At 34.2% G+C, this 12,338-nt stretch overlaps 1 pseudogene; it reads right to left on the bottom strand.

The window, feature by feature from the left end:
• The window catches only part of LOC112826354 (nucleophosmin-like), a 92,495-nt pseudogene that overhangs the window by 21,680 nt on the left and 58,477 nt on the right, over nucleotides 1–12,338 (bottom strand).

Raw genomic sequence — 12,338 nt, 5'->3', positions numbered from 1 at the left:
TGTGCCTATTGTGCAACTTATAGAAGGTCTAAAAAAAGTTCAGATTTTTCTCATATTTCTTTTCCCTGTTCACAGCATCATTGAGTTCATTCTGCCAGCAAAATTAATTTTCTCTATCATCCATTAGTCTTTTTCCTCCCTGCTTCCCCTCTCTTCAATTTTACACCTGAAATTTAATTTTTCATCTGTTCCCCATTCAACTGGTGTAATGTAGGTATCCATAAATTCTTTCTAACTAACAAGTATTTTCTTCCCTTAAATTTCCTATTTGTGCTACTAGCAAATATATTTCTTAGTCACCCGAATCAGAAATTTCCTTTTGACTTATTTTGAAATTGTATTTTTTTAATTTTTTAATTTAGTGGCTCTCATCCCTGCTAAAACGGCAGTTGGAAGCCACTGCACCGCTTCTTCATGTCAACTCAGGGTAGAATTGCATGTTCCTGGCTTTCATGAATTTTCCATTTTTCACATGCATTTATGCATATTTATATATGCTTATTTATAATAAGAACTTATGAATATTAAATTAAAACCAATTAATAATGAAAATTAACAGCTCTTTTAATTCTTTTAGTGTATATTCAAATACTCATGTATATGAGTATATATGAGTACATATGAGTGTATATATATATATGTATATATATATATACACACACATATATAAAAGATATATATATATATTTTTTTAATTCCCTGTGATAAGATACAGGGCATGTTACCAAATTATTTTATATGTTCTATTAGTTCTATTAGAGTAGCGAGAATATTAAACTATTTCAGTAGTCAGGTTTTTAACTAAGCCATATACAAAGGGTTCAGTAGTTTACAAAAGAAAAAATAATAAAATGCTGAAGTTGAAGTAAGGAAACTGAATCCTTGCCTGGTTTACACTCCCAACCGTTGTAGCAGGATTGGAGACACATTTGCGGAATGAGAAATCACAGAGCTTCTGTTCTTACTTTATAGGAAAATATAATTACAAAGAAATTTAGCCAATACAAGTGTAGTTAGTTAAAAATTTAAATGTATTTTATTATTTCTCAAATATAAGTTTAACTGTATCAAATTTAAATGTAATTGTATTTTATATTTTAAAGTAATTACCTACTTAGTTTCTCCAGTTTCACTAAACCAAAAATTATTATTCTGTATCATTGCTGCTATGAATGTTTCAGTATTTTTACTCTGATAATTAATATTACTACCTATATTACTTGAACTACTACTACCATTTCTACTAATGCTACTATAATATTAATTTAATCAGAGCCAGAGTGGTTTTTTTTTTTTTTGGTCTGATCCAAAAGTTTATACTGTGTATTCAACTGTTGATATTATTCCTGAGATTTTTTTAAAAAAATCTTTTTATCTCTCTCCACACCAAAAATATACAAAAATATGAACATTATTACATTGATAAAAGCATTCTGGATTAAAAAAAAATAGCTGAATCATTTTCCAGTCAGTAAGGAAAAGAATAATTTAGAAACATAGAAGTTAAAAGTTCACCATAGACATTAACACCTCCATCTTTCAGTCTTCAAACTGAAACTAAAACTAAAACATAATCAGAACTTTTATCTACCTCATTTAGTTAAGGGGGATATTAAAAGTTTTGATTAAGAATATCAATGCAATAAACAAATGATAATGCTATAGTTATTCCAGAGTCAATTAACATCATTATTTAGGGACATTAGGATCCTGTGAAGTTGCATAAATTTAAAAGCTACTTTTTTTTCTCCCTTTGCAAGGATATTATTCATTTTATTTTTTGGTTTGCTTATATTAGCTCTGGGTAATAAATACCTACATTATTTTTTCATTTTCCATTATATTTTCAGAATCTGTTTTCATTTTTTCTTACTTTATTGCCAAGTGTAAGTGAATGTTTAATTTTAGTATTAAATTTATTCTGAGACACATGCCATTATATGAAATAGTTTTACACTGAATATGATTATGCCAGAGATCAGTGTATAATCTTCAATTGTGTCTTTATTTCTCTGGAAGTTAAAATTGCAATGAGAGAATTCTGTTTTATGATAAGCAGGAAGACACATGAATCCTTGTCACTAAAATCTGTCACCAAGACATCTTAAGAGAGGCCTTTGTATTGAATGTGCTGTCTAAATCAGCTTTCCCATCAATTCTGAAGCTATTTGTAATCAAAAGTAATGAGTGTCTCAGCTGCTACTTCTTAGGGTTCAAAGTAATACATTAAAAAATCAAAATAAAATTGCAATGAATAAAAACTCCAGTGAGCTTCAGATAGCAATATTGCCAAGGTAATTACATCAAATAACAATTACCTTTTTGATGTTATTAGCAATTGTCAATTTAATTTCTTTAAAAGTTGTCCCATGTTGTTCAATAATGGATATTAATATATAGGTCAAAGATAAACATTTATCATAGAATACAGATTTATTTGTTGGAAGAGGTGAAATAGAGAAGATTTTGAAACTTGCTGTCCTGTAGATGAATGCAATATTCATGCCACAGAGTCTGTTAAAAGAAGTAGCTCACAATTTATTCTAGTCATTTATTGAAGTCTTATAAAGAAACAGTTACTGTCATTCAGAAATAAGGAAATGATTATTAGCCTTCAATATGAGTAAAAATAGGCTCCCTAGTTAAAGGCACACTTTTTTTTTTTAAGGTTTTATTTATTTGAGAAAGAAAGAATGAGACAGAGAGAGCATGAGACGGGGGAGGGTCAGAGGGAGAAGCAGACTCCCCGCTCAGCGGGGAGTCCAATGCAGGACTTGATCCCAGGACTCCAGGATCATGACCTGAGCCGAAGGAAGTCACTTAACCAACTGAACCACGCAGGCGCCCAAGGCACACTTCTTATGAAAGGGAGACAGATGTAAGGTTATCACATAGATGCAAAAATTAGCTCCCTTAAGAAGTGATATGGAGGATAGAATTTCAGGAAGTTTCTCTGTAAATTTAGTCATATTAAGTGTTTTGAGATTGCTTTGCCACTTACCTAACCCCAAAATATAGTTGATACAAAAATTTATTTAAATACGTATTTACTTATAGGTCAAAGACATCAGGGGTGTACAGAAAAGCTGATATTGATAGAATTTTGTTATATTATCTGGTTTAGTCCCAATGGAAAAATCAGGATTTTGTCATGATTATCTAAATTTTTTTCAGCAAATTTTCAGGGCCAGAATTTTGTTGAAGTTAACATGAAATTGTTCAAACTGCACAGATTAATAAATCAAAGACAAAGATCTTATTATTATAATTATTCTGGAATGAGGGTGAATATGTTGCCTTTACTTACTAAGTTGTACATACTTTATTTTTGTTAGCTTATGGTTGCAATAGAGACTACTTAAAAAATTCTGCTAAAAGGATGACTATTAAATATATACATTAGGAGAAGAAAGGGAAAAATGAAGGGGGAGGGGAATCAGGGGGAAATGAACCATGAGCGACTATGGACTCCGAGAAACTGAGAGTTTTAGAGGAGAGGGGGGCGCAGGGATGGGTTAGCCCGGTGATGGGTATTAAGGAGGGCACGTATTGCAGGGAGCACTGGGTGTTATACGCAAACAATGAATCATGGAGCACTATATCAAAAACTAATGATGTACTGTATGGTGACTAACATAACATCAAAAAACAAAACAAAACAAAATAAAATAGAAAAATAAATAAAATAAATGTATACAAATTTTGGAGATGATTAAAAATATCTGAAAATTCAAAAGAAATATGACTTACCATTCTACTAAAAAAAAGTCATATATTTTAAAGTAGTCAAAATAAAGTTTCCAAAATGTTCTTTAAATTTATATATAAATCAAAAAAAGTACTTCAACTGCCATTTTAACTATTCTAGAGCTCTTTATACAAATAAATACTAAAACATATTAAATATATAATTCCTTATGTGATACTGGTTTTCTTATTTGTTAAACTAAAAATCTTATAGAAATAGCTGTTAAATTCAATTAAAATGTGAGTTTTTGGTATAATTAGTGACACAACAAAAATTATATTATAAAATAGAATTTGAGGCCAATATGATTAAGTAAATGTAATTTGAATTATCAGTATTAATCTAAATATTAAAGTTTTGTTTATAAATAATATTCATTTCCAGAAATTCATATTTTAGGATATCTTTATGGTTTTTGTTTTTGTTTTTGTTTTTTTGACAGAGAGAGACACAGCAAGAGAGGGAACACAAGCAGGGGGAGTGAGAGAGAGAGAAGCAGACTTCCCACTGAGCGGGGAGCCCAATGTGGGGCTCGATCCCAGGACCCCGGGATCATGACCCTAGCTGAAGGCAGCCACTCAACTGACTGAGCCACCCAGGCGCCCCAGGATATCTTTATGTTTTAATAGAAATTATAAACATCAGTGAACTTATTGAGTCAATCCAATTAACTATTTAAGGCATGTAAGTAGATAGCAAAGGCAACAAGAGTTAGCCCATGCACCATGTTTGATAAAATGCAAGAAAATACAAGAAAATATGAACTAAAAGTATTAACAGTCTATGGGTTTCATTAACCTAAAGACACAAATTAGGTCAAATTTATAATAATACTAGTCTCCATTTGCTATATTGGTGTATTAGGATTTAACAGAGGATGATCCAAAGAATTCCCAGGACCCAAATACATTTCCTAGAATCTTTTCTGGTCACCATTACTACATGAGTATATTCTGACTACCCCTTAAGAAAGACACACAAACCTTTCCCTCAGTTCCTTGCTTCTTAGGAAGTTGTCTTTCTAGATTTCCTCTTTATATTCCACATTTCAAAAGTTTCAAAGTCGTAAGTTCTGCCTTCACAATAACAACAACAAAAAAAAAGCTGAGCAGTTGAAAACCAATGATTTTTCTTAGATTCATTAGAATATTGAGGTCACAGGTGTCAAAACAAAAATTCTACTGGACAGAATTAAACAAGCAAGGAAGACTTTCTTCAAAATTATTGAAATAGGGGAGAGAGACTAAACTCAACTCCACTGGAACAGAAAGCAGAATTTTTAAGTACTGGGGTGAGCAAGTGAAAAATCTGGAGGATATTATTCATAAAGTAAAAATACTAGAAGAGGTTAACATCAGTGGGATTTGGTGGGCACATTAAATTATTCTGAGTTTGCCAGTATTTTTCTGTGTAATTGGGCCTTCTGAGTTTGCTGTTTGGCACCCATCAAAGTTATACTCCGTACCCCCCTTTGGAAACTGAAAGATAGGGGTCCAACCTTTTGATATTTATATTTCATAGAGATGATTCCTAGATCTTTAAGAAGGACATTACTGGGGCTCCTGGGTGGCTCAGTTGGTTAAGTGTCTGCCTTCAGGTCAGGTCATGATCCCAGGGTCCTGGGATCGAGCCCTGCATTGGGCTCCTTGCTCAGTGGAGAGCCTGATTCTCCCTCTCCTACTTCCCCTGCTTGTACATTCTCTCTCTCTCTCTCTCTCTGTGTGTCAAATAAATAAATAAAATCTTAAAAAAAAAAGGACATTACTGGGTTGTGAAATAGGCAAGAGTTTGGAAGAAGATTTATATTAATTACAAAGGGACAAAACAAGAATTGACAGTTATAAATATTCTAAAGTAAATTGTTCAAGGAAAGGGAGTTCAGAAATCCATAATAAGGAAGAAAACTGTCTAAAATTTAGATATCTCAGGGGGACATTAAGGCTGTCTTGGTCACAGGAGAAACTATCACTCTGAAAATGTAGGAAACAATAAAATACAAAAAGAGAAAGAGAGAGAGATCAGCTCTTCTGAAGCAGAAGCTGCTGAATCCAGTAACCTTGATAGACCACTTACATATTAACTGATGAATTCTTGGAGGCAGTCTGTGTGTACTGGATGTCCTAGCTAATGCTATAAGACATGAAAATAAAATGAAAGGTATACTAATAAGGAGGGGAGAAAGAAAACTGTTTTGTTCACAGATAACATGATTAGGTAGAAAACCTCAATGAATCAACATCAACCAAAAAAACAACTGTGGAATTAAGGATTAATTCTACTTAGTTTGCATAATACAATGTTAACAAATTAGCTGTTTTTTTATAATGAGCAATGAACAATTGAACAATTAAAATTTGAATTTAAAATCATAATAAAATTTATATTAGCACCAAAATAAAGGAAATACATAGGTATAAAACCAACAAAATATGTACAAAATCTAAATGAAGAAAATAACAACTATGATGAGGGAGATCAAAGAATAAAAATAAATCAAGAGATTTTCATGGATGGGAAGACTCAATTTTGTTAAGATCTCAATTCTTCTCAACTTTATGAAATCCCAATCAAAATTCCAGAAAGTTATTTTGTGGATATTGACTAATTCTCAAGTTTATTTTTATTTATTTATTTTTAATTCTCAAGTTTATATGGAGAGGTAAGATACTCAGAAGCACTGAAACAATATTCATATGACTGAGAAGAGAATGTCCTTCCTGTATGAAATCCAAGAGCAAAGAATATGAGAGTTCACTGATTCTACATAGCTGAAATGAAAGACATCCCATGTTTGTAGATTGGAACACTTAAAATCTTACAATATCCATGCTAACAGAAGTGATCCAAAGATTCTGTGTAATCCCTAACAAAATCCCAGTGGCAACTTCTTTTTGTGGAAAAAGAGTAAAATATCTTACAATTCATATGGAATGTCAAGGGACTCTGAATAGCCATAATAAACTTGAACTAGAACAAAGCTGGAGGACTTAAATTACCTGATATCAAAACACATTACAAAGCAAAAGCAATTAAGACTACATTTTATTGGCATAAAGGCAGATATATAGAAGAATTGAAACAGAAAAGAAAGTCCAGAAGTGAACCTTTGCATATAAGAACAAATGATTTTTGAAAAGGGTGTCAAGACCATTCAATGGGGAAAGAATCATCTCCTCAACAAACGGTGCTGGGAAAAATGGATATCCCTGTGCAAAAGGATGAATTAGTACCCTTAGCTAATACCATGCATAAAATTTAACTCAAAATGGATCAAAGATGTAAGACCTAAAACTATAAAACTCTATAAGAAAATCTAAGGAACAATTTCAGGACATTTGATTTGCCAGTGATTTCTTGGATATGACACCAAAAGCACAGGCAACAAAAGTTTTAAAAAGTGGGCCTACAGCAAACTTTAAAAAGAAGGATTAAAGGAAACAACAGAATGAAAAGACAACCTACATAGTGGGAGAAAATAATTGCCAATCTTATATCTGATAAGGATTAATATCCAGAATATATAAGGAAATTCTACAACTCAACAACAACAATTAACTCACTTAAAAAATAGGCATATGACTTGAATACATATTTCTCCAAAAAAGATACACAAGTGATCTTTAAGCACATGAAAAGAGGTTTAATATTACTAATATCACCAACATTACTGCTAATTACCTCACACCCATCAGGATGCTCTTATCAAAAGAACAGAAATTAATAAGTGTTGGTGAGGATACAGAGACATTGGAACCCTTATGCACTGTTGGTGGGAAAGTTAAATGTTAAAGCCATTATGGAAAACAGTATGAAGTTTCCTCAACAATTTTTAAAAAACAATAGAATAACTATAAGATCCAGCAATCCTACTTCTGGATATATACCCAAAAGATTCAAAGCAAGGTCTTGAGGGGTATCTGTATACTTATGTTCATTGTAGTATTATCCACAATATCCAATAGGTAGAAGCAACCCAAATGTTCATTAACAGGTGAACGGATAAAGAAAATGTGAGAGATGCCTGAATGGCTCAGTCAGTTAAGCATCTGATTCTTGATTTTGGCTAGGTAAAGATCTCAGAGTCATGAGATTAAGCCCTGTGTCAGGCTCCATGCTGGGCACAGAGTCTGCTTGTCCTTCTAGCTCTGCTCCTCTCTCTCTCTCTCTCTCTTTCTCTCCAACAAATAAATAAAATCTTTAAAAAAAAAGAAAAAGAAAAAGGGGTGTATACATACAGTGGAATATTATGCAGCCTTAAAAAATAAGAAAATCCTGGAACATACTACAACACTGATGATCCTTAGGATATTATTCAGTTAAGCAAAATAAGTTAATCACAAAAGGACAGATAACCATATAATTTCTCTCATAAGAAGTGTCCAAATAGAAAAAAAATCATAGAAACATAAAATAGGGGACGCCTGGGTAGCTCAGTCGATTAAGCGTCTACCTTGGGCTCAGGTCGTGATCCTGGGGTCCTGGGAGCAAGTCTGGCATTGGGCTCCCTGCTCAGCAGGAAGTCTGCTTCTCTCTCTGCCTGCCACTGCCCCTGCTTATGCTCTCTCTCTCTCTCTGACAGATAAATAAATAAAATCTTAAAAAAAAAAAAAGTAGAAAATTGGTTGCCAAGGGATGGGGAGATGGAAAAGGGTAGTTAGTATTTAGTGGTTATAGAGTTTCAGTGTTGCAAATGAAAAGGTTCTGGAAATCTGTTGCCCAATAATGTAAATATACTTTTTTTTACTTTATTAAAATACTGAGTTTATTTCACATGTATGTTTTTGTCTCCCCACCATTTCCATTTGTCTGACCACCACTACTACTATATCCTATCATGACAGTCCTATACATACTTAAAAACCAAGCAAAGGGTGGAGTTCACCTTTAAAAACTAAACAATTTGGACAACACATTTGTGGTAATGGAACACGGACATTTATCAAACATGGTAGGGAAAGTTCTCGCTCTGCATTATAAAAAGGATATCCAGATATCAACTGTTACAGAAATGAAATAAGACTGAAAATTTTAACAAACTGTTTAAACTCTTTTCTTTGAAAGACTTCCTCCACTGCCAGAGGTCTTCAATAGCCTCTCGGTCAGTCATCCAGAAGCAATTATTCACATAATTGATGAACTTGGCTTCCACTATGGGAAGAGAACCATCTTTTTCTATACTTGCTTGCATTTCTCCTTTAATGTCTTCTACAGAACTAAGTCATTTTGGTGTTTTGGGGAGTCTTTTCCTGTTTTTTTTTGTTGTTGTTGTTGTTTTGTTTGTTTTGAAATATTCATGACCTTTTGATCTTGGTGTTGATGGTTTCGAGTCTTTTACATTCTGGTTTGATTTTTGTGCATTTTTTGGGTTGAGTATCTCATGCAGATTTCTTTACTGGAGCCTTTTCTTCTGCTTCCTCCTCATCATCATCATCTTCAGCAGCAGCAAGTTTTACTTTTCTCTGTGGAACCTTGCTACCACTTCCGGGGGCAGAATGCTTTCTGGATATACTAAGTGGTTCACGTCTCTTCCTCTTCATCTTCTGGCTCTGCATCTTCCTCCAGAGCTAAGTGCTGTCCACTAATATGCACAGGCCCTGAACCACATCTCAACCGTAGGACCACAGGTGGTTATTTCAAAGCCCCCAAGGGAAACTGTTGGCCCTACAGCCATTTTGAGAGTTGCCAGTGTGACTTTAATTGGACCGCCTTCATAATTCCTTGCCTCTGCTTCAACAATGTGCATTTCATCCTTTGCACCAGATCCTAAACTGACTGTTCTTAAAGATAACTGTGCTCATATTCATCATTATCCACCTTAAAGTGATAATCTTTGTCAGCCTTTAGTTCACAACCAAAAAGATAGTTCTGGGGCCTCTGGGGGCTCATGTCCATGTCCATCAAATCTTCCACACTTAGGTGGGAGAGAAGGTGGACAGAGATAAATAACTACTGTTCCACAGAATAGCCGTGCAGGATGGAATCACACCAGGGACAAATGTGAATAGACTTAATACTACTGAACTATATATTTGAAAAGGGTAAGATGATAAACATTATCTATTCTTTTTTAAAAATTGGCAAAGACTGAGTAGACATTTATGAAAATAATGTATGTAAATGGTCAATACACACATGAAAGAAAATGCTCAACATCACTAATCATTAGGGAAATAAAAATCAAGCCACAATGAGCCACAATGAGATACCACTTTATACTCACTAGGATGTAACAAGAGTGGTAAAGATGTCGAAAATTGGAAACTCATGCATTGTTACTAGTGGGGCTGTAAAATGATGCAAATTGTGGAAAACAGTATGATGATCCTCAAAAAAGTAAAAATATCATTGGTCCTTTGATCCATCAATTCCACTTTGGGGCATATATGCCAAAATTGAAAACAGGGACTCACACAGGTACTTTTTATTTTATTTTATTTTATTTTATTATGTTAATCACTATACATTACATCATTAGTTTTTGATGTAGTGTTCCATGATTCATTGTTTGCATATAACACCCAGTGCTCCACGCAGAACGTGCCCTCTTTAATACCCATCACCAGGCTAACCCATTCCCCCACCCTTCTCCCCTCTAGAACCCTCAGTTTGTTTCTCAGAGTCCATAGTCTCTCATGGTTCATCTCCCCCTCCAATTTTCCCCACTTCATTTTTCCCTTCCTACTATCTTCTTCTTTTTTTTTTTTTTAAACATATAATGTATTATTTGTTTCAGAGGTACAGGTCTGTGGTTCAACAGTCTTACACAATTCACAGTGCTCACCATAGCACACACCCTCCCCAATGTCTATCACCCAGCCACCCCATCCCTCCCACCCCCCACCGCTCCAGCAACCCTCAGTTTGTTTCCTGAGATTAAGAATTCCTCATATCAGTGAGATCATATGATACATGTCTTTCTCTGATTGACTTATGTCGCTTAGCATAATATCTTCTAGTTCCATCCATGTCATTGCAAATGGCAAGATTTCGTTTTTTGGATGGCTGCATAATATTCCATTGTATATATATGCCATGTCTTCTACGACCCAGCAATTGCACTACTGGGTATTTACCCCAAAGATACAAATGTAGTTATCCGAAGGGGTATGTGCACCCCAATGTTTATAGTAGCAATGTCCACAATAGCCAAACTATGGAAAGAGCCAAGATGTCCATCAACAGATGAATGGATAAAGAAGATGTGGTATATATACACACAGATACTTTTATAACTGTATTCATAACAACATTATTCACAAAATTCAGAAAGTGGAAAGGAAGCAACCCAAGCGTCCATTGAATGATAAATGAATAAACAAAATGTGGTATGTACTCTCAATGAAATATTATTCAGTCTTAAAAAGGAAGAAAATTCTAATTCATGCTACAATGTGGATAAACCATGAAGCCTTAAAATAAGTGAAGTAAGTCTGCCACAAAAAGACAAACATTGTATGATTTTCCTTGTAGGGCATTCTTAGAGTGGTCAAATTCATAGACACAGAGTAGAATAGAAGTTACTCTGGGCTAAATGGAAAGGGAAATAAGTTACTGTTTAAGGATACAGAATTTCTATTTGGGATGATAAAAAATTATTGAAAAAGTGGTAATGGTCACACAACATTGTTCATGTGCATAATGTTACTAAATTGTATACTTATAAATGGTTAAAATGGTAGATATTATGTTATTTTACCACAATTAAAAAATGGAAACAGGAGGTGCCTGGGTGGCTCAGTTGGTTAAGCATCTGCCTTCGGCTCAGGTCATGATCTCAGGGTCCTGAGATGGAGCCCTGTGTAGGGCTCCCTGCTCAGTAGGGAGTCTGTTTCTCCCTCTTCCTCTGCCCCTCCCCCCCAAGCTCTCTCTCTCTCTCTCTCAAATAAAAAATAAAAAATGGAAATGAATATGAGTTTATTACGGGGCCTCTTTATAACAGGAGGACTAAAGAAAGTATTTATACTTAAGCTAGACAGTAAAACATTTTAGAAGAGAGAAAGTGAATCAACAAGGAAGTTTATATGGGGAAGGAAAATATGTAACAAAACAGGGATAAGTGTGATTTGAAATATATAAGAAGTGTCAGAATAAAGTATGGAATCAATTCTACAGATAATGAGAGGAAGCTGAACCACATAGCTTTAATTGTTGGATAGAATGTCTGCTCACTGGGGCACCCAGGTGGCTCAGTCAGTTAAGCATCTGCCTTCGGCTCCAGTCATGATCCCAAGGTCCTGGGATTGAGCTCCATGTCATGCTCCCTGCTCAGCCGGGAGTCTGCTTCTCCCTCTCCCCCACCCCCCATCCCTGCTCATGTTCTCTCTCTCTCTCATTCACTCTCTCTCTCAAATAAATAATAAAAAAAAGAATGCCTGCTCACAATAGTACATTTTTTGTTTGCTTGATATTGTCCTTTGATTTTGCATAAATGTTTTCTACACTATATGCTTTAGTATATTTAATAATAAGGTATACATTCAGTCAGTATTTAGCAACTGTTTCTTTATGTCTTCTTTCTCTTTCTTTCTTTCTTTCTTTCTTTCTTTCTTTCTTTCTTTCTTTCTTTCTTTCTTTCTTTCTTTCTTTCTTT

This window comes from Callorhinus ursinus, unplaced genomic scaffold (assembly GCF_003265705.2).
Source record: "Callorhinus ursinus isolate GAN/ISIS: 27379988/994484 unplaced genomic scaffold, GSC_fseal_2.0 scaffold7, whole genome shotgun sequence".
NCBI classification, from domain to species: domain Eukaryota; kingdom Metazoa; phylum Chordata; class Mammalia; order Carnivora; family Otariidae; genus Callorhinus; species Callorhinus ursinus.
The sequence above is the reverse complement of the archived record's forward strand: the minus strand, read 5'-3'. Positions and strand labels throughout refer to the sequence as shown.